General features: G+C 41.5%; 1 protein-coding gene across 1 annotated transcript in view; it reads left to right on the forward strand.

The window, feature by feature from the left end:
• MNAT1 (MNAT1 component of CDK activating kinase) overlaps positions 1-25,922 on the forward strand; it is a 118,558-nt gene that overhangs the window by 56,357 nt on the left and 36,279 nt on the right. The window lies entirely within an intron of this gene.

The following is a 25,922-nucleotide window of genomic DNA, read 5'->3' on the forward strand; positions in this document are numbered from 1 at the left end:
AAGAACCAGTAACCTTAGTTAAACAAACACCATCTAAATAGCAACTGAAGGAAGGAATAAGACCTAAAGTTCACACAATGTTCTGCTGGTTAATTGGCCTCACTGTTAAAATTGGCTCTGGAATGCAACAAAATCTCAAATTCTTGATGTTTTCAGATTAGGATTGGGGCACGTTTTGGAAAGTTACTGTAGTTACCAAATGCAAGTTTGCTGGCCTTGGAGCAGGGTTAGTTTTGTGAAAAGCATTCTGCTCATTGCACATGATCCATGAGGGTGGGTTCTAGTGACAGTGTCAGGTGAATTCCCACCTTAGGACATGCTTGTTTGCCAGACTGAGTGTTTTCCTAAGAACCTGAGATGCTCAGTCCACTCCTTTTGCGTAGGTGTCCACGTGAAGTGGGTGGAACTTTTCTTGTGCTCTTTGTTTTGTTTTGGCTTTGTTCCCCTCTAAACCATGGGGTTCACACCACTCCTGTTGGTGGGGAAGCTGGAGGGGAGTACTGAGAATTTCTTAAGAAATACAATTCTAATTAATGCTCTGGCGCAAGAGTTCTGCAAATTCAGGACATTTGTGTGAAAAGTCTGGGTTGTGCCCACTGTCAGAGGCTTAGCAGCGCACATTTAATGAATCACTATGTATGCCTTTCTCCTGGGCTTTTATTTTTTCCTAATAGTTTGGCCACTGACCTTTTCTGATGGGTGTTTTCCTCTAATTTTCTTTCAGAAGAAGGGAAGCCAGATAGAGCTAGCTGAACTGCTGGCTGATCTGGAGCTGGTGTTTACACAAAGGCTATGAAAACATGCCACTTGTGGCAATCCACTGGGTTTTTTTTTTCCAGCTTGAACAGGAGTGTTTTTCCTTGGTCAGAGATGTTCTTCTGCCTGACTGCTAATCAGACATGTTTTTTGGTGTCTGAGTTAGGAGCATGTCCATTCTAGTCTCCTGGGCAATGCTCAAGGAAGTTGGCTCATTTAAGGTGTCATATTAGTGCTGTGAGTTCCTCTGCTTGCAGGGGGAGGAGGGAATGTCTTGTAAGCTAAGCAAGAGCATCCCCTATAGCATGAGATAGACAAATAGCTCATGGGGACAGGGTCTCCTTCACTTTTCCTTTTGTGAAATTCCTTTTTTTTTCTTCTTCTTCTTTCAAGTGGAAGCAGCTTTTCCTCTGTAGTCTGCTCTTTAACTTTTCCAGTAAGTTCTGTCCTCTGTGCACAAAGCTTACATTCCAAATCAATTTTGATTTACCTCTTTGAGTAGGGGGAGACAGTGCTGCCAGGCTTTTTTCCTTATCATGTTCATCATATTAAGAAATTTACTTTCAGGACACTTAAATATTTTAAAACACTTAAATTTTTAAAATCCAATCTCAAATCAGGGTGAAGCTACAAAAGAAACTGTAGCAATCTTAATTGCTGCAATAGTGGTAAAAATGAGATTTCCTGTCAATTGTGATACTTCAGACTTTAGCAGCTGTCAAAAAGAGCAGAGTTTGTCTGAAATTAATGGTGCTTCCAGCATTTCTAGGGCCTGTCAGGAGGTGCCAAACAAGGTCTGGCAAGAGAACCATTCTTCTATTTCTTGGTGAATGTAATGAACATTTCTGGTTGTCAGGCAGCTTTAATGTGGAGCTCATTTTAAGGTGTAAAAGAGATGCTCATATGTATTGCAGACAAATGGCAGTTTGTAAATGCAACAGGAATTAATTGTGCTACATGAATTTAGTTTCATTCTTGTGTCTCTAGTGTTTACAGAACTGTAGAAGGCTTTTCTAGGTCTGTGCTTTACCTCACCATCGTGGTTAAAAATGCATAGAAGTGTGGATGTATTTAACTCCTCCTCAACTTGTTGAACTGGGAGCACAGGACCTTGGAGTCCATGGCCCAGCTGTTTTCATGTTTGTAGAAAATCTGAGTGCCTTAGGCTGGCTCAGCTCATGCCATCTCCAGCACATTTCAGGCTGTGTGTCTGTCACTTTTCTGTTCCTTCCAGTTCTGTAATGTTTCTTTTTTTTTTTTTAAGAAAAGAAACATTACAAAACTGGAAGGACTGTCCTGGACTTCCCCCAGCTTCCCAGGACACTTAGCCTCTAGTGATGGTATTCTTGAAGCAATTGAGTTTTTAACTCATGCAGTTAAAAACTCAATTACCTCTAATTGGATTGCCTAAAAATGCTGGAAAACAACATAGGTATCCCCTGGTTTGCTCCTGCTTGGGAAAGTTTGCCTTCTTGCATTTTATACCCAAATACCTCAGAATTAATGTAATGCATCATTGACCTTCCAATTCTTATCATCATTTTTATTTTATTACTTAATAGCAGTGGGAATATTTATTAATAGAACTATTAGTGCAGAGCGCTCTACGTGCTTTACCATTACCAAGATGGTCCCTACCCCAGTGAATTTGCAGTTTAAATAGATGTGTCAGGGAGGGAGGGGAAGCAGATGCCCGGAGGGGATGTTCTCACCCAGGATTAGCCAGCAGAGCAGTGGAGGAAGGAGGAATAGGATCCAGCCCCGCTGAATTCCTAACCCGTGGCTCTTCCGCTGAGCCGGGCTCCATCTCCTGTCAACAGCACCCCTGAATGGCAGCGAATTAAGAGTGAAATATCTGCTCCAGCTACTGCTTCCCTGTCCAAATCACAGCAGCAGTGTTAAATATAACTTTGTGGCTCTGAATATTACCCAGATTTATTCCAGTTCTTGCAGTTTCAGGTTATTAGTAGCTGGATTCTGGGGAGAGCAGTGTGCAGCCCGGAGCAGCCAGAGGTTGCAGGAGGGAGCAGTTGTAGAACCAATATTTCAGAGGAATGGATTTGTGTCAGACACAGGATGTCTAGGACACCTCAGGAATGTGTGTTACCACTAAGCTGCACATAACAAGTGTTAGGGAAGAGATTTTGTGCAGTCTTACACTTGCAGTATTATTCTGATGGGAAATAACATTCTTATTTTATGTTATGTGGAGCTATTTCTTTTAAAACATTGACCTCATCAGCTCAGGTCAAATTAACTGTTCTTTATTATTGCCTTTTCCTGCAATATTGCTTCCTGTGCAAACAACTGCTCCTGTTTTTCAGTCTGTTTCTTTTATAGCTCATGGAGCAATTATCCAAAATCCTGTTCCAAACTTAAAAAAAGTCTGTCAAAATACCCTTTTTAATCAATTGTGCTCCTTCAAAGTTGCTTAGACATATGCCAGGTACTCTGAGGTAAGTGAGGTGCATGTCACACTGTGGTTTAGGCTGCAGCCATTCTGCAGCTCCTGAGGGGACCTTACTTTGCCAATTCTTACTGCTCTGGTTTGCTTGGTCCATTTGGTGGTTTTGGTGCAGTGTGTTTTAGTGTGTGGGGGGTTTTTTGGGTGCTTTTAGTTTTTTGCCTGAAGTTAAAAAATAAAGCAATCAAGGCTTCCTTCACTGTTGGCTCAGCTGGTGTATCTTCAGACTGAAACTGTTCAGATGGAATTGATTTCTTTGAGATGAATGCCAGTTAGAGTTTAATTGGTATTTTGTTTTTAATCTTCGTTTGGCTCATACCGCGCACATTTCTCTTTTACAGCTGGGTGGAATATTTCCCTCTGTGCAACTCCTGGTAGTTTAGAATCACAGCAAAATTACAACACTTATTTTCAAGAGTAACTAGTGTGTTAAGGCATATAGATCCTTTTGGAACTGGCCTATTTGTTTAGAGAACATGCATATAAAGGTAAAATTTCTAGTGGCACTGAGCATTTTGTGTCTCCGTGCCTGTGTGTGGTGGCTGCCTCCCAGCTCAGGCACTCTGGGTTTGGTGTCAGTGCCAGGAAGCAAAATCCCTTTCCAGAGGAAACCCAAATGCCCCAGTCAGGGGAGTCACAGCACTTTCCAGAGGGTCTCTGATGGAGGTGCTCAGGGAAGCAGGGTTCCTGCCAAGCAGCTTCCCTGGAGCAGAGATTCACAGGGGTGCAGGTAGCCCTGGGACAAGTGGGATTGTGCAGTTGCTAAGCACCATTTCCTGATTCCTGCTCAGAGTGTACATTGCATATTGCTTTAGCATTGAATTTTTGTCATCAGTAACAGGGTCTTGTTTTTAAAAATGAGTATTGATTTGCTAAGAAGTATACTATTTCTGAAAAGAAGAGAGGAAAAAGAAATTGTGGCTGCTGAATCTCTACCATTTCTCACAATGGTTATAGAATTCAAATATATAAACCCAGGGACACCAAATATGCTGGATGATGTAACCCAGGTCAGGACTAACATGCTGGATTTAAAAAGTAATCCACAGTCCTGTGACCCACCTACTGCTCCTTTAAATCTCCTAAGTTTATAAATACAATATGACTGCAACTTCCGAGTAGCTTGATGGAAAATGATTAGTAGTAGTAAATACATTTGTCATACTAAATCTCTAGCCCTCTGTTTAAATAAAGATGTTTTGTTAAGAGTCAAGCACATACATGCTGAACTGTGCTTTGAGTTTCTGAACTCTGGTTTTGAAGTGTATGCCAAATAAACTTTATTTAAGTGATCTATCATCAGAATGTTTCCTGTGCACTCCAGCCCATGGACTGAAGTCTGAAACATTAATTGGGTTCTGGCCTTACTAAGTAATTACTGTTATATCAAAGTGCATAAACATTCAGCACATGATGTTGACTTAATGAATTTTGTTCCTTATGTTGGTAAGAAAATGTTTCTGGAGGAGAAAAGGCAAAGTAAATGACAGTATTTGTTATTTCTCCTCCCTTCATTTGCACAGCAATAGCCTTGGAAAAGGAGACTGTCTTTTGAAAATGCACTGCTATTATGTCTCCCCATAGTTCTCTGCAGGATTTTAGTTTGGAATGCCTTAGGAAATATGCTGTAGTTGAAATTAAGCTGTTTTGTGGACAGACATAATCAGAGCTGCTTGACTTGATTCTTTTTTATGGTTGGGGTCTCTGATACTGCTCTGTTAAAATAATATTTGTTCATTTGCTTTAAGGCTCCTTTACATGGCTAAAGCAGCACATGTTTATGTACACATATTAGTATAAATACAAATTAGCCCCATAAGTTTGCACAGCTGTAATGACTGGAATTTAGTAAATGAAATAATGCCAACAGTGTTAATTGTACAGGACTGAATGGCATGGCCAATGTGCTTGTTAGTTCAAGTGTCTGTGGCTAGCAGTGGAGCAGATTTGTGCTTTAGCTGTCACTTTTTGGAATGGAGCTGTTCTTAGGATAGGGTTTTTTTTAATTATCTTTTTTTTTTTTTTTTTTGGTGGGTTGTTCCTGTGTTGTGTTTTTATTTTGTTTGCATTGGTTTAGGTTTTCATTTTGTTTTGTTTGTGATTTTTAGTGTCCTGTTTGATTTTTGGAGTTGCCCAAGAGCTTACTTGCATGCTTGACTCTTCCCCATCCTTTTTCGGAGGACATTTCTGTGACATGCAGCACGTTCTGGTGCCATGAAAAGGCTCACAGGGAGAAAGGAGGCTGCTGGAAGAGTTCAGCCAGGTTGTCATTTGCTGCCTTGCCTGTATGGGAGCAGGAACAGCAGGAATGGGCTGCAGACTTTAATGTAGGATGCCCAAATTCCATCCCAAGCAGCAGCCAGACCTGCCACTAGCTAAGATAGCACAAAGACACATTGTAGAGTAATGTAAAGAAAATGCCATTTAAATCAGCCTGAGATCCTCCTGTTTCTGGATCCTACAGCTCTGAATGTACCTTTGCTTGAGTAGGTGTTACAGTGAGCAATAAGGAGGGATCTGACTGAAAGAAAGAAGGTGGCTGAGAGGAGAGTCCAAAAAAACAGCTGGCAGGGAAATAAAGAATAATAAAAAATTTCTCAATCATTGTTTGTTTTGGAAAGATCGTGCTTTAAGCACATGGAAATACTTTACACATTTGAGAAGTGCTGACTTCCTACATGCCTTGTGAAGGAACAGCAAATCATTCATATAATGTAAACACATTTATAGATTGTTCCAATAGAACTTTTTTCAGTGCTGCTGTTCTTTTTAACAAGATACAATTCAGTGCATACATGCTCTTTTGATGCTATACTTTGGCCAAGACTTGCAAACATCATAAACATTAAATATTACAGTTTGTGCTAAATGAACATTGCAAAGTTATTGAATCACACTTTTAATGCAAGAAGTTGTTAAACAGTGCTGTTTGATGCACTGTTTAAAAGTAAACCCATGAGAAAGTAGTGCTGGAGTGAAACAGAAAGAAATAGCTTGTCTAAAATGCTAAGTGTAAGCATTATGTCTTATAGAGATGATAAAAAATGGGAGTGGACAAAGTCCCTCTGTGAGAGTGGAATTTTAAATCAGGAAAGAAAAATTAATTCAAAGAGAAGCTGTGGTGCCAGAATTGCAGCAGGTGCCTCTGAAATTGTATCATCATTGTGCTGGTTAGGGGTCTTGAGAGGTCCTGGGGTCCTTCCCCTTGCCATGGGGCAGGGCCAGGGGTACTTGATGGCAGGACCTGTCCTGACCTGTTCTGAAAGACCTCCTGAGATGGGGGCTCTGTGATCTCCCCGGCCTCTGGTAACTCGCTCTGCCCTTGCTTTTACATTTTAGGAGAAATTCAGTAACTGTGTTTCCTTGACCTGATACAAGCTCATTTTCTACCTAGGTAGTGGCAAAAGTTCTCTACCTCTTTGTAGGAGCTTTTTATGTCCTTGAAGATGACTTTGTAAAGAGAACTTTACAGAACTAAATGTTTTAAAATTTAGGTCTTAAAAAAAATAGTTCAGGCGCCTTAATTGTCATTTAACAATAAAAACATTGATTTCTTTTGCAGATGGTTGGTAGACTGTCTACTTTTACAGACTGGATGTGAAATGACATTCAGCTGAGGACTTCTAAAGAGGAAAATTCTTTTAAAGAGAGCAGCAAGAACATTTAAAGAACTATAGTGAGATCAGTGTAGAAGCCATATAGGGAAGCTGTAGTACATTTGTATATGTGCACAGAAGTATGTGTGACCTTCCTGCCGTGATCCTTTTTTCTTAGCACTTGTCTGCATCTGTGAGAACATCACATGTTTGCTTCCAGTCCTTTCTTCTGTTGCTGCTGATCAAAGCAGTTCTGTGTCTTTCCTTCATCTTCCCTGTTGTGTACCTGGAGGAGCCCTGGTGACCCGGAGTGGAGAGCAGGGATGATGGCTCTGCAGATTCCTCAGAGTCAGCACTCGGTTGGGCCATGTCTGTTTGTCTTGCTTTGAGACTTGCCTGTTAGGCACGTGTGTGCAGACTTACCTCCCAGCCTGGTCTCGCTCCTGGTTATTACATTTCTCCATGAACTAGAATCCATTTGTCCATGGTGGAGTGTTTTGATCTCACAGCACAGTTAAAAGATCTCCCATATGCCTGAATTTTCTTCCTTCCCTGTTCTCAGGGCTACTTTCAGACAAATTTAGGGTAAGCACAGCTTACAGCTTTTCTGAATTCTTGCCAGACATGGTCATACAAGGAGAGCCAAGAGGAGGACAAGGGATGGCCATAGTGGGAGGCAGTTGCTGGAAGGAATATGGCAGGGAAATCAGTAGCAAGTGCTGGCAGCAGCAATGGTGCCCTGCTGGAGCATGGAGTCAGGGCTGCTGGGATGGGAAGCACAGGGCAGCAGAGGAGACAAACTGGGGAGAACATGGGGGCCATGGCACCATCACTCTGAGGGGGAAGATTTGAGGCAAAGTTGGCAGAAACGTGGCTGTGGGATGGGAGTTTCTAGGCTAAGGGCTGAGTGGTTTTTGCACAAGGTTGGGATTTAGAGGAGAGCTCTGGGACAGAAGGATTTGGGGACCTGAGGATTCTGGTACTCATCCATCACCATCAGTTCCAGTGTGAGAATCCTGTTCTCTGAGGTCAGCCAGGGTGGTGTGTGTGCACTTGTGTGGCTTCCAGTGTGACACCAACACACACACTCATGTGCTGGGCAGGGGTGAATGGCCAGAACTTGTTTCCTGCAGCATCTTCAGTTTTGTCCAAGGTACACCAGCCTTACTGATAAATTAATTACTAATATATTGATTTCTTACAAAGAAAAAATCATCAATGTGTTGGTTGGGGCTGTGCTGCATTCTGTGCATCTACCACCTTTTCTGCACCTTAGCTTCTGCATAAGTGCACACAGCAAATAAATGAATGCTTGCTACAGGGTCTCAGAAAAGTCAAATTTTGAGCTTTCAAAGGGCACATTTATCAATCAAAAATTCATTTAAAAATTAAGATGTATTTCAAAGCTCTTGGAGGCTCTAGTTTTCAATAGTGATCATTACCATCCAAGTAATGTAGCATCTGTATTGTACTAGGGTACTTGAAGAAAGATATTTGGATCAAAGAGACAATGTTTTGTAAGGAGACTTCAAAAGTAGTTTTCCTTAAAAATGTTTGTTCAGGTGCAGAGGGTGAGAGAAAGCAATATTGTTTGAGGCAGTGTTGGACATCAAAAGGTGCATGTCCCCATAAATATGAAGTGATTGTCAGTCAGGGTGTCTCTGGAAAGGAATATTAACAACTTCAGCTAGTAAGGAAACAAATTATCTTCATGAAGAAGTGCCTTTGTCTCTGAAAAGTCTGGCTTAACCTCATTCCTCATAATATTTTGGGTTTGTCGAGGTTTTTACTTTAATGGCAAAAAACATGAATAATATTGAAATAGAAGATCATCTAGTTTATTGTTTTGCTTTGCCTGAACACAGTTGCTACACAGGCAACTTCTGTATTTGGGGGAAATGCAAGGCTCAGGTGTAGCTCGTGGCACATTACAGTTCAGCAGAATGTGTGGCAAAGCAGTGAAATCCTCTGCCTCTTGCAAAGTCAGTAATAGCATGGTAATAGGCTGTGTTTTGTGCAGGCTTCTTTTTAAAAATATAAAGTACTAAAAAATATTGTGACTATAGAGAAGGCTGCTTTGACTCACTGAGACAAATGTGTGCCGTGGTATGGGCAGGAAATGGAAGGACAGAGAGCACATGTGGAACCATCTATCTAAATTAGCTGGATGGGGGCCAGGAGACTGGAACTTGCAACATTTGCCATGATTAGTAGAAAATGAAATGGTGGTTTTGTGTAAGAAGAATGATTCTTGTATTATTCTGGGCAAGTGAGGTAGATCCTGCAGGACACAGATGGTGCATTTAAAGGTGGTGCATGTGGAATTGGAGGACTTTGAAAAGGTAAGTAATTTGGAGGGAGGAACAAGTTAAAAGTGAGGGCTGTGCACAGGAGGAAAGCAGCATATATATATATTTAGGTCTGAGGCTCATTCTCCTGTTTCATCTCTTGAAAGAGAGGCATAAATAAATAGAGCATCGCTCCCTTCTCCAAGGCATAGAGAGATCACAGAAATGTGATCCTCTGCAAGTCAGTCAGAGGCAGCGCTCCAGCAACCAGGAGCTGCTGGGCTGGGCTCTGGGGATGTGCTGACAGATCTAAAGGGGTGCCTGTGGGCACCTGATCCTCACCATCCTTGGGCACTCTGGGGCTGCCTGTGTTTGGTACCTGTGCTGTGTAAAGTAAAAAAGGCACATGCATCCCAGTTTGTAATGGTTGCCTGTGAAAACCCTTTGGATTCAGACAAGCAGAGTTGGAATGATCAATCAGTAAATATTTGAAGAATTTTCTGCCTTTCTGAAGGGTGGCACTGTCTTGGCCTTGCCTGCATGCCTAACATTCCTCTTTCTTGTTGTTTACAAGAAAACATGATTAGGATTTTCTTTTGTTATGAGGGAGGAAAAGAGAGCTTGGTTTGAGAGCTCAGGAGAGAACAGAGGGGATTGCAGTGGGAATTTCATCCTTTCATTGACTTCACCCATTTGGTTTCACTTATGCACCTTAATCTGCCACTTGGTGGGATGATGCCACATTGAATTCCTGTTTAGGTAGAATCTGAAGCCTAGACAGGGTTAGGCCAAGAATTTATCATATATCAGGCACTTTTGGAATATGGGGTAAGAGCCCCCCATCCCAATCCTTAAGGTACTTAAAGCTTACTGTTGTGTCACTTTAATTTCATTGGTAGTGTTGTGTACAGCATTTGCTTTGTGCTGATTTTTAACCTGTTTTGTGTCTGGTTAGTTAAGTATATTTGAAATACAAAATTAAACAGATGTGTCACTTTAAAGTAATATAAATATTCATGAGGAGTGCTGTACCCATTTAGTGTTTGTTGCTTTTAAATTGTAACCAATTTGAACTGTAGGTGCCAGGTATAACTTTGGCATTGTGTCTCTATAATCTACTTGAAAAACATTTCTATTTTTTTTTAATCCTGAATAAAGTATTGGAAGGATCAGGGTTATTTTGTTTGTTATGAAGACCAAATCATAAATGTAGCTGCATTTAAATTTTTATTTGGTTTATTGTACATAGCAACTGCAGCTTTTCAAAATGTGAAGTTTCTACTGTAGGAAGAAAGCTCCTTTAGAACTGCAGATAGTTTATCTTTGCTGTTAAGTGCAGCACTCTGTGACCATGCTGGTTCACCTTCCATTGTTTTCAGTCCTTCTCCTCTCACTGGTAGCCTCAGAAATGAAGGAGTGGACTGTGGTGGAGGTGGCAGAGTTGGACCTACTGGGGGGAATTGAATTTAAACATAGTAAAGTAAAAATCACTGCTGCATGTTCTGTTTGGAGAAACTTCTGCCTGCTGCTCTGGAGCTGTGAAAATGCAGTCTGGACCTGGGAAAGGTGAGAGGAGACTGTGTTTTCATGTATCTTTTGCACAGGGAAGTTTTTGCTGCTGTGCATTTTGTTGTCTGTGGTTTTGCTGGCAGAAAAGGAAGCTGGAAAGGCAAGGAATGGCCAGCTGACACTTTGAGGAAGGGGAGAGAGAAGCCCTACCTGTCATGGCCTGTGGGTGACAGGGAGAGACACACACAGCAGCTCTGTCTTTCTGCAGTGGGAGGGATGTGCGTGTGCATTGTCAATTGTCCGTGACAGCTGACAGTGGGGGGAGGGAGCTTTTGAGGGGAACTCCGAGATTTGGATCAGGGAATGTGAACTTCAGTCAAAATGCTTTAGTTGTGGTTAATACCAAGCGACTGCAGCTAGTTGGAACATGATTTTTGGATTGAAATATCAGTGCTACTTAGGTTGGGTGGTTTTTTGTTATGGTTTCTCCCTTCCCTAACAGAACATATTTTGCTGAAGGATCAATTGGAAAACCTGAAAGAATGTGGATGATGTGAGTATTAGGGTTACTGCTCTCTCTGACCACTTTGGCAGGCTCACTGAGTTTATAAAATCTACCCCTTTCACTATTCTTTTATGTTTTTATATGTTCTGATTAATGGAATCTTGAATCTCTTTCTAATTATTTGTATAAGGTCACACAAAGTATTAAGCTAAGGCCACGGAGAACAACTTTGTAAATTCTTATTGCTCTGAAATCTAATTAAAAACCTGCAAACTTCATCATTCATCATTTTACCACAGCAATGTATTTCTTATGGAGACAGTCTAATATCCTGCAGCAACTTCATGGTATTAAAAAAATAATTAATGGACCCTTTTAGGGCAATGTGTGTTGCTACAATGTGGAATAATACTTCAGTGTTATAAGTGAATGGTGTGCTAGGAAACACTAATCCCTTGTGTATAGTAACAGGAAGTATGCATATTACTTATTAATAATAATGTAAAACACCTTCACACACATGCTTTTTCCTGGGCATATCTACCTTTTTGTAAACAATAGCAAATTTTAATTACAGAAAATTGGTGAGGAACAAGAGGGATTTGTGTAATTAATATGATCTGTTTATTTAAAAGTCTTCAGAAGTTGTAAGAGATGGAACTTAGCTGTATGTGAGGGATGAATGTTGTGCAATAATGCCCCTTCATTCCCCTTTCATAATAAATCTCTGCAGAGTATTCATCTGAAGGGCTGGATGCCAAAAAGAACAGGTTCGACTTGTCTGTGAGGATTTACACCACAGTGAAATGCACAACTGCTTTTGTAGAGGTCATTGTGAAGGTCACGGAGCCAGAACGCTCTGCTGAATGGGAGCAGCCTGGAACAATGGTGTGAGAGGTTGCACTGCCTGAAATCACTGCTTAAAACCTCATCTGAAATGGAGCAATACGCTGGAATCCTTAAAACACACAGCTTCAAAGCATGCAGGCTGTTTTGCAAGAAATGAACTCTCTCTTTTACAGTGGTTTGCATCTCCTACCTTCTGCTGAATGTGGCTCTGAGCTCAGAAGGCAAGAGTGTGCCCATTTCCTGACAATTAGCATTGACATGACTGAGTGTGTCTAATGTAAACATCCTCAAACCATTAATAATTGCCTCTGTCCAGGTTAAAAAAAAAAAAAAACACAACCTGGATTTAACTACCTGAAATTTGGCTCACCTCTTTCTTACAAATAAGGTCTGGGTTTGGCCATAGGGTCACTATGTCTTTAAATAAAAGATGATGATCATTTCAAATGGCAACCAGCCATCAGTGGGGTTTAGTGCAGAGATTAATTAGTAAACTTTGGAATGCACTACAGCAAATGCAGCTGATTGGCAATAGCATGTGGAGCAGCAACTGGTGGAAAGCTGGTGCTGCTGAGCAGCAGAGGTATTTCCAAAAAGACTTAAGGGTGCTGTGATGTGCTGTGCTTTAAATGGCACTGTGCTGATTGCATCAAACCACCAGTTCTCTGTTTATGCAGTTTGGTAAATGCACAGATTAGAGAAATCTGGTATGCATTTGGAAAGAAAGCAAGTTTTCTTGTGTTGTTTTGATAAGATGAGGTGCACCCCATGAAGAAAGTGATGCCCCTGACAATCAGTTGACAGGGATTGTGGTTTGTCTGCAGTGCCTTTTACCTTTTTTTTTTTTAATTAAGAAGAGAAATGTTAAATGCAAAGATAAGAATTATTTTAAAAGCCCACCAACATGATTCTGGACACGTCAATGGTTATCGGAGTAAACTGTTCCTTAGAATTCTAGTGCACTTTTAAAAATTAAACAGATTTCTAAATATGTGTGTCTGCTTGATTTATAATAGCTTACTCTCTTCCTTTTAAAGTTTTAAATGCATGATTAGAGGAATTTGGAAACTTTCTCTGTAGGTTAACTTTCTAGAGGAGTTTGATCTATTTGGTATGAGTAATGCACCCCATTATGTACAGTCCCTAGTAAAACTATTTTCTCAACTTGTTTGGCCCATGGGATTGGGGCCCAGATAATGAACTTAAGGTGATTTATATTATAAATAACTAATCTTGAGATATTACTTGGAAGCCAGATGCACTTCTTAAAATCTATCTTAATAATATTGTATTAGTCTTCTGATGACCACCTTCATTTAGAAAGTGATGGTGAAACATCCATTTATACTGGTAAGACAACTCACACCAATACTGGTAGATTTTTGCTTTGGAAATGCCTCAGGCATGTGGATTAGCCTGGTAAAGTTCTTCTGGCTGCCTGTACCTTGAGTATTGAGCTAAAGTCTACCCTTGTGGGCTAATGGGATCGCTGAAATAGTCATATAAATTTTTGATACAAACCTGGCAGAGGTGCTTGATCTCATAAGATATGGATCACCCTGGCTTTGACCCAGAAAACCCTTAAGCATGTGCTTTGAAACCAAGCAAGCAGGTATTCCTCTTGGCTTGGCTCTCAGCTCTGTGACTTGATCCCTGCTGCAGTTCAGTCCCCAGGGCCCATCCGTGTTTCCTGGTGGGTCTGTGGACCCAGCAATGGCACACGTTGGTGTCACACACCTGGGTACAACCTGCTCCACTTGCCAGCTGTTGGAACAGTCCATGCAAGGACAGGGAGTGGAGACTGGAGTTGTGAGGGTGCTGGTTGTTCCTCTGGAGGCCTGTTTGTGCAAGCCTGTGCTTCCTAGAGCGTGGTGTTTATTGCCACAGGTAATTGCAGTGCGGCGGATGGGCTCCGTTTACCCCATCAGGTTTAGGCTTGCTTGGCTTTGTTGGACTGGACTTGCAGGCCACGATCCAGGCAAAGTATTTGGAATGTGGCTGCTCCTTTGGCTTTGTGAGGCTCTTTGTGTGCTTGGAGCTGGGTAGTTCTCTAAGCTGAATCAGTGTTGCTGAATCTAGGTGTAAGCCCCAGGTAAGTGGATGATAAAATTTTCTGATGGGAAAGAAATTTGTTAGCTTGACATGCCTCTAAATAATTCCTGTGTGCAAATGTGCACATGATTGGGGCATTACAGGGTTGTGCAAACATTCTATGATAGTCTTTGTTTAAAACTGTTTCGCTCATGCCCTGGATTATTTGTGTTTGGGTGTATCTGTGTGTACGCACACAGAACAGAAACCTCCATGCACACAAAGAGGAGCACATCTCATTAAAAACAGCACTGTTTGAGCATTGCAATCAGCTAATTACTGAGGTGTGTTTATTTTATTCAAACTGCTGTGTGTATGTACAGTATACACATCCAAGTACATTGTAGAACATTATGAATAATTAAAAGCAAACTGTAGCCCTTTACAGAAGTAAATGTAGGTACATCCAGTAAAGCATTATCCTGGCCAGGCTGCTGGTTTGCTGTGACTCAACTATTGTATGAATTATAGAATGCTCTGTGTAGCACTTGAGGGCTGCCTCTTAGTATTGGTCTAAATTTGAGATAGAAAAGATTAAACAAAGTCTGAATTTCTTTGACTTCATCCCTACTTGTGCTAATACCCTGGAACAGACCAGTGCAGCTGCTGGAGTAGCTGGGCTGGGGCTTAGGTGATTTTGTAAGGTGAGCTGCTGTAGGCCCTGGCAGGCTTTTGTTCCTTGTAGGTCTCTTGGTCAGTGCTCTGTCCTGGCAATAAATGTTTCAGCCAACTTGCAACGGCTGTGAACAGGAGATGTGGGAGAAAAAAGTTGATGAAGTGTCATGTTTTAACTGTGCCCTGAGATTAATGTGAAACTGAAGGAGAAAACATGGTTTTCTCAGTCAACTACCATTGATAAAAGTTTGTCCAGAGCTAGGGCCAAGTTATTTAGGCTGCTGGTGATTTAAAGAGTGATTTAAATTTGTTTGTTAAAACTTTTTTTAAAGCTTGCCATCTTTTGCTGAAAATATAATTTTCCAGAGAGTTGTACATCTTAAACTTCATTTTCTTTTACTTGTCAAATCTTGGACAATTGAAATCAAACCCCCAAAGCCCCACCCTGGATTATTAAGCCAAATGTGCCGTGAAAGCTTCTTGAACAGCTTGCCTTGGCACGCTGAAATTAATGTGGTTATAGTCCAGCCATGGTGGTGGTGGGGAAAATAACCTTCCAAACTGTCAGCACTTGGGAAAGGAAACACAAAAACCTATTATTATTCATATGTAGTGTAGAGTTTCTGATTTGCTCCCATTGACTTGAGTGATACGGTATCAGTTACTGCGATGGCTGGAGCCGGGTTTGTGTTTCACTAATGAAGTGGAGCAGCCATGCAGATGCACAGTAGCCCAGTGTGGCTGGATGGATGGCTTCCAGGTAGATGGACACTGGGGCTGGCTGGCTTAGGAGGCAGTTTGCTGTGGTCAGCCAAAAAATCAGCTCTTGCTGGTGAGTCTGGAAGTGTTTGTGTGCGCTGAGTCAGTCTCTTTATATACCGGGGCGATTGCAGAACTGATTAGGCTGGAAAGGCTTGGCAAATCCTCCTTGTGTGGGAAGCTCGAGTGCAAAAACTTGCCTAATTTTCTTTATTTAAATCAGTATCATCCTGCTTGAGGCCTTTTGGAAAGCACATCTAAGTGAACGGTGTTTTAAGTTAACACAATGTTCACAATAAAGGGCAGTTTCATTGGAAAAGGGTGTGCTTAGGGTTACTTTGCACAGGCTTCTGCCCTGTTACATGTGGAGGGACTCAATTCTCCTGCATACACACATTGTCTTTGAAAGATTTAATATCTTAAAATTTGCTTTATGATCAGCAATTCTTTGAACTCGCAAACAAGAAAGTGTGGATAACTTCAAATATCCATTTGAAGTCTGATTCTGAAGAATGCTTATGTTGATTTTCACCTTAGAATGTGAAGTTTGATCTCTGTCTCAAAACTGCAGTTTTCTAACAGAAATGTAAATACACTCTGAACTTTTTTTAGATACCTTTAAACTGTGCTCTGTCTCTTGAAGACAGGGACTTTATTCCAGAGATCCTGGATATTCAACCCAGGGAAATCTATTTCTCTTCATAAGGCTCCAGATTCAGGAGCTGATCTCTAATCGGCAAAGCTCACTTGCATGTGCTTTTGTTCAGGAGACACCAATCTGTGGTGGTTTAGACTTGAATATAACATTTTTGGTAATTGTGAAGCTTCATAGACTAGAGAAGGGTGAAGGGTGGGAGCTGATTGAGATGACATAGAGTTTTATATAAGCACATAAAGCTGTAAGTTGTCTTGTTGTGTTTGAGTTTGAAAAGCGCTTTTTAACTACTTTGACATCTCGCTTTTATTCTCAAACATCTGCTTTAGATTGTTTGCCATAAAAGTGTAAGAATTAATCTTGCCCTCATTTTTGTTATTGCTACCAGAAACCAAACTATTTTTATTACTTCTTGTATAGGGATTTGGACCCTGAACTATTTTCAGAGTTTCGGAGAAAAGGAGTTTGTATTTTTTTTTTTTCTACCCCCCCCCCCCCCCTGTGCACCCTCCCCCTCCCCAAGCTTATAGGTAAAGTTAATTAAATTATAGTTTTTAAGTGCGCAAAGATGTTTGGCATGGCTTGTAAAACTGTGTAGTAAGCTCTACTGTGCTTTATTTGGTCCAATACTAAGAGTGTTAAGGGGATTCAAATGATCAGCTTATGTTGGTTTGTTTCTCGGAGCAGCAGCTGCCCTGAGCCAGGGTGAGCATTTGCATCATCTGTGGAGAGCCTGGTACATATTTTACTGATTGGAAATAATACGTGAAATTCAAAGAAATGAAGACCTTCCTATGTGATCAGTCCTTTGATTAACAAATGTTCTTAATGCTTGTTCTTGGGGCTTCCTTTTCTCTGGGATTGCAGCTTGTTTGTGTTGTTTCCCAAGCAGCAGCCCGTGGCCATGGCCTGGGATGGCAGTGCAGTCCCTGATCCAGCACGCTGCCTTTCAGCAGTGCCTTTCCCTCTTGGATATTGTTAAATGTCAGGGCACTCTGCTGGTGGGGCTCCTTCCAGTACTTGTGCCAGAGCATACAGGAATCTTCCCTTCTACAATGGAAGGGTTGTTTCTAAGGCAAAACTGTCTGTTGTAAGCCTATAGCAGGAAATATTCAGGCAGCCTCTCCAACTTGCTCAAAATACAGTGTTTGTCCTGCTGTTACTTTCACAGCAGTCTCCTCTTTCAGAATCTGTGGCAACACTTGCTTTTTTAAAATTTGAATACAAGTGTTTTAGCAAAAGGGTTCACAACGAAACCAGCGAACAAGATAAAACAGATGAGGCATATTTGTATTTTGTAAACAGATTAATATGGTTTTTCAGGGACTGAGTGAAATTGCCATGTGATTTTATCCATTTTTCCTGCCAGCTTCTGTTTTCTCTGAGACTGTAGATTTTTCATGGCAGGAACCATTCCTTTTTCTTTGTGTTAAAGTTGCCTTAGATATTTCTGGTTGTGTTTCAAGGAGTTAGGAAGCTGTAGCTCCTGAAACCAGGGCAGTGCAGCAGGCCATGGTAGTTCGTTCGTAGGAGGATTTTTTGCAACTCTCTCAGGATCAGGCAAGGCTTACAAATAGGCTTCTTGGTCCTGTGAAGTTCTGTGAATCCTGTCCAAAGGACTGGTAAAATTCAGGTGCCATGGGAAGTACACACAACTTGAAAAGCTGTAATGTCTGTGGTTCAGACTTAAGCATCATTTTGTTTTACCCATTTAAATGGAATACCCGCATAGATGAAAACTTGCATGGAAAGAAACGGAACCTCTCTGGAAGGACAAAAGAATAAATTTTGTGCAGATTAAAAATGCAGTTTCTTCTGCCCCAGGGAGTTTTTTTTTTTGTTTAGTTTGAGAGAAATAATGTTCATTTTCAAAGCAGTGCCATGAAGTGTGTGTTATGTTTGCAGTGAGTCCCCTCCTGTCCTGGAATAGTTGGTTCATGTTTACTTGTGCACCCTGCATGCAAATGGAAAAAGGCTAGAAATAAACTGCTTTTACTTTAAGTAATAATTTCTAAATATATTGCTAACAGCTTTCAGTTTTCATTTTAAATGTTGTACTAAATACAGCCCACAAATATTGTGAAGATGTATCACATACTGCTAACGTTGGATACTTTTAGTTTTTTAACTTTAGACTTCAGTTTTTCTGAATTCCTTCTTTTTATCTTTTTGCCTGTTTCTAATAATTTACCCTTCCTGTTTTTCTATTCTATTCATGCTTTTCCTTTCATCTGCCTTTATTGTCCTCTTCTTAATATTTTATTCTTTTTTTTTGTGTCTGTTGCTATAAAAGCTTCCTTGCTTTCTCTTGCCAGACGATCATCAACCTTTAGCAGTCCCTCCTTAAAATCTAGCTATTCAAGGAATCTCACTTTATTTCTTCCCTTTATCAGGCAGACATAAGCCATACTGAATGTGATGTTCTGCTTCTTTACCAACATTTATCTGGGTCTAGGCTGGGTGCTCAGTAGAACAGCGAATATGTCTCTGACTTCCATACACACACGCAGAGTTACTCATCTTCTACAGTCTGAGGTCTGTTCAGCTTTCTATTTGGCTTTGTTATTTTAAGCAGTGTTTCTTTTTAAATCATCCTTCAGACTTTGCATTCCTCAAGAACAGTATTGTGGAGCTGTGGCTGTTTGGATGGGAGAAGCTGCTTTAGAGAATCCCAGGAAAGAGCAGACAGTTTAGTGCAGTGATGTATGATTCTTTATGAGCTGCTGTTCTTCCAGCATAGCAGCTGGTTTTTACAGTTTCCACTGTTCTCCAGGAAATCCTAGATAATTTTCTTGCATAATCGAGGGATTATATCAGTGTAACACACAGCTTTAGTTCAGCAAAGTAGGAGCACCAGTAGATTCACCTTGTGCAGAGACTCTCTGGCAGTTGTTGCTGGTTGATGAGCAATGAATGCTTTGTGCTCTGACCTCCACTGCTGTGTCTGTCCCTCTCTCATTGTTCATGATACACAAATTGGCATTTGCCATTTATTTCTACTTCATGTCCCTTGAAAAATTAGGTCTTCAATTTGTGTATTTAAAACAATATTATATTAAAGCCTTAAATCCTGTAATTAGACTGGCTATTGTTGATAGTGGATACTGTGCTTTGTTGATAGGCAAACCAAAATGACCAAGGCTCCAGAAGTCTGATGGTGGAGATGCAACAAAAGCTTGTTTAGTTCTGCTTAGTGTGCTGTATTACCAACAAGACTGGTGAAACAAACTGGCCAAAACATGGACTTTAAGTCACCTGTAATGAAACATTTCTCTGAAAATGGGAAGAACCTGCAGCTGTACCCTGAGAAGGGCCATGCAGAGTCCTGTAAAAGCTGTTGTACAAAAAACAAACAAACAAACAAGCCCCCAAGAAACCCCACCACAAGCTGATAGTGAGGTTTGCAAATTCAGCTGGCATTTCCAGGGTGTCCAGATGCCCCTCAGCAGGCAGCTCATGGCATGGCTCTTCAGTCCAGCTGAGGGTGGCCAAACAGGCACCAAGTGCAGGGTCGAGGTCCTGGGCACAGAACAAAAGGAGCAGAAGCTACTGAGCCGTGTCTGGCACAGTGGTGTGCACAGAACTAATTTCTTGGGAGCTGAGACAGAGTTGGGAGCAAGATTGAGAAACCAGTGCTGAAAACCAGGAGTGTGACCCATGGGCTTCTTAGTGACATGAAAATGATGTTGTGTTTTAATTCTTCATTCCCCAGAATAATGCTGTCTTGTGTACTGGGCTATCCTTTGAACAGTGGTGGGGATTTTGAGGAAAGCTTGGCAGATCCTGCCAGAACTCTGGGGTCTCTGCTGAAAACAAGAGAGTGACTTATTGCAGCAAACATCCAGGCTATGCCCTGAATCCTGCCTGGGCTGCAGCAGGCAGTGCTGGAGAGGACAGTCCCAAGCAGGCACTGCAATCCATGGACATGAGGAAAGGGCACCGGGCTTTTCTGTGAAGAGAGCAGGCACTAAATCCTGCCCTGGCCCTGCCCCAGCACAGTTGTATTTTGGCTTGTTAGAGAGACACAGGCTTTCTTCTGGGAGATTAGAGAAATGGGGCTTTTTGGCAGGAGCTTAAAGATAAGTCTGGTCAGGTAATTACTTATGTCAGAAAGTTGTAAAGGAAAATTTTGGAGGCAAGCAGAACTAATGGTGTGATTTAACCCATGTTAGTCCGTGGTTAATTTTGCAGGTACCTGTTTGTGTAACAAATTCCATATATCTGACTGTCTTTGTTAATAGCTTCTTCAGTGCTGTTGATCTCTTGGCTTATTTCTGTCATTCCTAAAGAAAACACATCTTTTAAATCTGTTTTGGCATTTGAAAATCAAATTAAGTTACTGTGGAGGGCAAAAAAAAAGGTCTAAATTTAGGGAGATTGTTATTAGGTGTCTGAAATAATCTACCACACAGAGAAGGGTTGGCAATCTTGTGTCTCACATCTTGCCATTTGTGGCCAGATTTTGGTTTTGAGATCAACAGAAAATCTTAATATTGGTTCGGTTGCTTTCTGTCAGATCATTTGTTCTACCAGTTTCACTTCTGAAATATCCTCATAATATTTTACTTCTCATAATCAAGTAAATAAATTAGATTTATTGTTGCTTTTTCAAGAGCAGAGAGAGAACAGTCGATATTTAAGTCTTTGAAAAAGCTTCACTGGCACAGGAATTTTAGGCCAATGAATAGAATTATACATTTTAGTTTGACATACTTTGTGTTTATTTAAAAAGGCTGTGGAAGACAGAGAGGGTAAAGGTTAAAATAATATTAACTGAGCCCTCCAAATCTATCAGTTTCATTCTCCTTTTCCTGAGTATTACTGTAGTCAAAGTAGTTAATCAGAATCAGAAGGCCACTTTAGCATTGCTGACATGGATTTGTCAATGGTGAATTGAGAGGGTGGAAGCTGGAGGGGGAGAATAAATCCACAACAACCCAACTTCTGCTCACACCACATTGCTAAGGATATTTACATTGCTGTCTGTAAGAAATTGTGTTAACATGAAATCTTTTCAAAAGCTGAATTCTGTTACCAGCTTTACAGTAAAATAGTTTCCTAAGACTGCTTATACTGAAAAATTCATGGAATTTATAGTTTTGTTTTAATGTTCACTTGAAGGCGTTTGGATAATGGCACGCTCAGATGATGGTGTGTTTAAAAGGGTCTTTGTTAACCTCTCTGTCCTGCCATGTACAATGGAAGCAGCGCTGGGGATGTGTTTTAGCAGCATCATGTCCTGGCATTCCACAGCCCTTGGTTCCTCCTTGTCTCCTTTGGCCAGGCTCAGCAGAGTGACCTGACAGAGAAAAGGGTTAAATAAAAATAACATTGCTGCAGAGGGACTAATGAGATGTAGCGCGAGCGCCGCTATTTCTGTGCTCTGACGTGTGCTGTGGAAGTGGGCTGATAGCAGAGCTGAGTAAGTTCCTAAGCTGAGAGAAATTTAAAAGGCAAAAAGATTGGCTCCATCAACTAGTCCAGCTGCTGCTAGTACAGAAACTTGCCTTGTCTGGACAAGTTTTACTGACCCCAGTCTCTGGCTTCTGTCTCTTGCCTGGAGATGTTTTTGTGGCATAGCTGTTCCTCCTCTTTCCCCTACTAGTGCATTTTTGGTGTCAGTCTCCTTTCTCCTCCTCCTTGGCTCTTGAAAGATTTCTGGGAAGGCTCTCAGTTGTTTCTTTTTGCTGCTGAGGGAAGGAGGTGGAGGAAGGCAGTGTCATTTTGGACACACGGACAGGGAGAGAGGGCAGGACGGGAAGAAGTGTGAACGCTGCAACTTGGGCTGATATTTCTGTACTCTGTGCTAAAATAACCTCATTCTGCTAGCAGGCAAATACTGATGTACCTGGCATCTGCCAAGAGTCCCTCCCCAAACCTGTGCAAAAGGTGCAGTGATACACTATAATTTTGATCTTCTAATAGCCATAATTGTTCCTGAAAGAGTGTTGGTTTTGTTTAAAGTAAGCTCCTTGTTACTGCAGGGGCAGTTCTTTGTGTGTAATCCATGGCTTTTCTTTTATAAATGCCATGTTGTATCACAATCTGAAACCAAAACTGGCCACTGCTTTTGTTTCTTTTTCAGCTGAGAGTTGTCTCAAACAGTCTTTCAGCCAGTCAGTTTTACTTCTAATACAAAGACATTATTCAACCTCCCTCCCAATTTAATCCTGTATGTCTCTCATCTGAACCCATACAGCACATGAATAGAATGTCAGTTGCTCACAAATCCATTGCTGTGCAGGCTTTTATATAAACAAAGTCCTAAGGATAAGCAAATGCCTTCCTTCTAATTAGCAGCATGTTTTGTGGTTCCATACATTCCAGTATGTAATAGACAGCTCTGGTGCCTAAAATAATCCCAGGGAAAACACTTGTATGCTGTGAAGATTGGGGTGGGAGGGAGAGGAGGCAGGAAGAAGCGTTGTCTGTGTTCTTGGAAGCCTTTTCTGTCTTCATTTGGATGCTGTCAGCTTCTTTTACACAAACATTACAGCATCCAAGGGGAATTAGAAATACCCATGACCACATCAGATATTAGGTTTGTAAGGAGAAAGCAATGCAGAAGCAGGACTTTGGTCCCACTGCTTTCATTTTGGTTTCAACATGCTGATAAATGCCTCCTAATGCTGGAAAGAGGTAAGGCTGACTGTCTAGGTGGAATACAGGAAATTTAAAAGTCTTACCTCATATGTTAGAAATGGGTTTTGGATCTGTAAAAGTGCTGTGTAAGTCCAAAGTAACAGTTATTGTCTCTTGTGGTGTCTCTAAAGTTACACATTGGCTTCCCTTTTATTACCAGTCTGTTATGAAGTGGTTAGGGACCACTTGGGACAAAGAGACAAAAGTGGGATGCTTCTGGTCAAATGGCTCTTAACTGAGATAATAGTGGTCAAATTGAGCCTTTTAACTTCAACAAGGTTTTTGTGTGAGTCAGCAGTGGAAATAGGAAAGGCAATGGTTTTGGTTTGCATCCCAGCCTCTGCACCGGTCTGGGCCATACCCAGTTCTGGGACCTCACTAACCTGTGTAGGGCTGAACAGTTTGAAAGTCTGTAAGCTCAGGAGCCTAAAGGCCAGACAGCCACAGGGCAGGAGCAGCAGCTGATCATGGGGCTTTTTACCCATTGCTAAGTGGAATGTAATCCACATTGCCAATGTGCATCAGCTGAAGTTATGATTTTGGGAAACAAACGACCTGTCTCATACAGCTGCATTATCTCCTTGAGGTGCAGATCTGCTGGCTGCACACAAACCAGTGCAGTCATTTTGCCATGGAAATGGCTCCCTGGTTCCTAATACTTGCACCTTGGCCAATGAGGGAGGTGAGAAAGACACAGGAGAGAGTCAATCTGATGAACCAGAAATGAGCCACCAGTATTTAATGGTGAAGATAATTAACTATTGCAACAACTTACCTGGGGGATGTGCCTGTACCTCTGTGATCTCAAATCTGTCTGAATCTAGATTGGATGCCTTTCAACAGAAGGTATTTTGGCTGAACTGCCAGTCCTTGGGCTTCATACAGGAGCACAAAATGTCCTGGCCTGTGCTGGTCATGATGTCAGACCAACTCAAGGTGGGACAGTTTCGATAATGCAGCTCCTCTTCTGACATTCTGCCGTTCTCCAGGCTACCACAGGGAGCTGGTGATGCAGTTCCACACAGAGAAGTCCTTCCCCATGACCCCTGTGCCCCCCATTCCCCTGGGGTGCTGACCAGTCAGCCTTCCCACCATTCATGGGCAGCTCCCTTACAGTTCCTGCTCCTCTGAGAAATCCTGACCATCCTGATCCCCTGTGACCTCAGGCACCTTGGGAACCCCACAAAGAGGGGAAAACAAATGAAACGTTTTTATCCTGTCCTCTCAAGAGCTTCCAGAGGTGGACATCAGTAGCAGCATAAATGGTGGTGGGGAAGGAGGGCAGTGGTGATCCCAGTCCATGTGTTGGGAGCCTTCCCCTGTCTCTTGGCCAATGCTGGCACAAGTTGCTCTCATTAACAAAGTGTCAGGAAGGCACCAGTGGCAACTGTGCTGACAGTGAGCAGCTGTTCTGGTGGTGTCCTCAGGGGATGGGGTGCCTGCAATCTGAGCTTCTCCCTTTTTCTGCACAGAAGTAATTTCCCAAAGTATTTACCATGGTTTTGATCTTTGCCCAAAACTGAAATTTCTTTTCTATGGCTGGAACAAAATTTGGATTTGGAAAGAGTTGAGACTCTTCACTCACCAGATGAGGTTGTACATATGTAAAACATTGGTGTGACTTTCCATTTTGTTTGGTTAGAGACAAAGATGTTCCTAAAAATTCAAATGTAAGAGTCTTATTTAAGCATTACCCTCTTGCAATGTGTGTAAGAGGCCCACATAAATGTAGCTACAAAGCACTGCATTTTAATAAACTGGGATAGATTGTAAATAGACAACTTCTAGGAAAATAGAAACCCCTGCTTTTATGTCCTAAAATATCATGAAGTGGGATTAAAGCTGAATTTTTAACCTTTAGCTGAAATTTTAACCTTTCTTTTACTACTTTTTAAAAATGTATAGTAGCCTTCTTTTAATGTTGCAGCAATAGTTTGTAGCACAGAAATAAATGTGCTGGCCATGAGGGTTGGAGTGGTGCATGGCTGACTGGAAAACTTCCTTCACATCTCATCTCCAGGACACTGTCCCCATACCAGTGTCAGCAGTGGCCTCTCCAGTCCCCCAGGCAGTGCAGAAAAAGCCAAAAACTCTGTTTTCATCACACACACAGGGGCTGTTTCAATGGAAAACTTGAGCTGCTGATATTTCCGTGGAGATCAGCTCAGATCCACGATAACACTTCTCAAGGCCTTACGTCTTCAGTTTTCTTAGCTATTTTCTGCAACTCCCTAAACAAAAATATCTCTGCTCCAAATTCAGAAAGGTCACTGTCTTCAACCACAAATTTAATTAACAGTTTTCCCCTTCTACAGACTTTTTCATTCCCCTCTTTAGTTAATTTTAACCCAGTGTCCCACTTTAGGAGCCTGTATTTTCCACTTGAGGGAGTAGATGCTCAAAGGAGTGGCCCCAGGGAAGCTCAGCTCAGTAAGTGATCACCAGTGGGAGCCAGGCTTATACACAGCATTACACCATGGAAAGCTTCCTATATCCTGTTTCAGACAAAATGTCTACAAAAACAATACTACTACTTTGCTAAATTCCTGCATTCTGCAGATGGGAAACTCAATTTCTACAGGGAAAGCCAGGCTGGTTTGGGGCAGCTCACAGTGCTCTGTCTTTTTGCTGCTGCTGCTAATTTTTGTGAGCACCATAGAATACAGTAGAAAATTGAAACTGTGTGAAAGATCAACAAATCAGAGTAGAATGTCACGCAGCAACATCTGTTAACTTTGGCTCTATCTCACATCCTCCTGACCCCCTCCTTCCCAGGCACAAGTCTCCTGTTTTGTGAGAGCTCCGAGTGATAGGGACTTGGAGGGGAGGGGTGTGGAAATGTCTCACTGTTTCTCAGCAGTTTGAAGGTCTTGCAAAAGTACCATCTGGAGTGAAAGCTTAATGTTTGTGTGTTTCTATATTTTTAGTTATGAAACAAATGGGAATTTGCTGAATGAATTAATTGTATTGCTCTGTAAAAGTCTATCTTGAGAGCCATTATGTATGGGAGCTTACAAAGCCTGTGGAGAGAAAGGAAAGTGGCTTCCCTTTCTAATTAGGGCTTTCAGGAAATCATTGATTACAGAATCAAGTAGGGTTGTTCAAAGACATTTGTTTGATAGTGCTTCACATAAATGAAATTAGTGCATTATAACAATTTTGCTAGTGACACTGTACTTTCTAATGGTAAGCT

The sequence above is a fragment of the Fringilla coelebs genome (genome assembly GCF_963513975.1).
Source record: "Fringilla coelebs genome assembly, chromosome: 6".
NCBI lineage: Eukaryota > Metazoa > Chordata > Aves > Passeriformes > Fringillidae > Fringilla > Fringilla coelebs.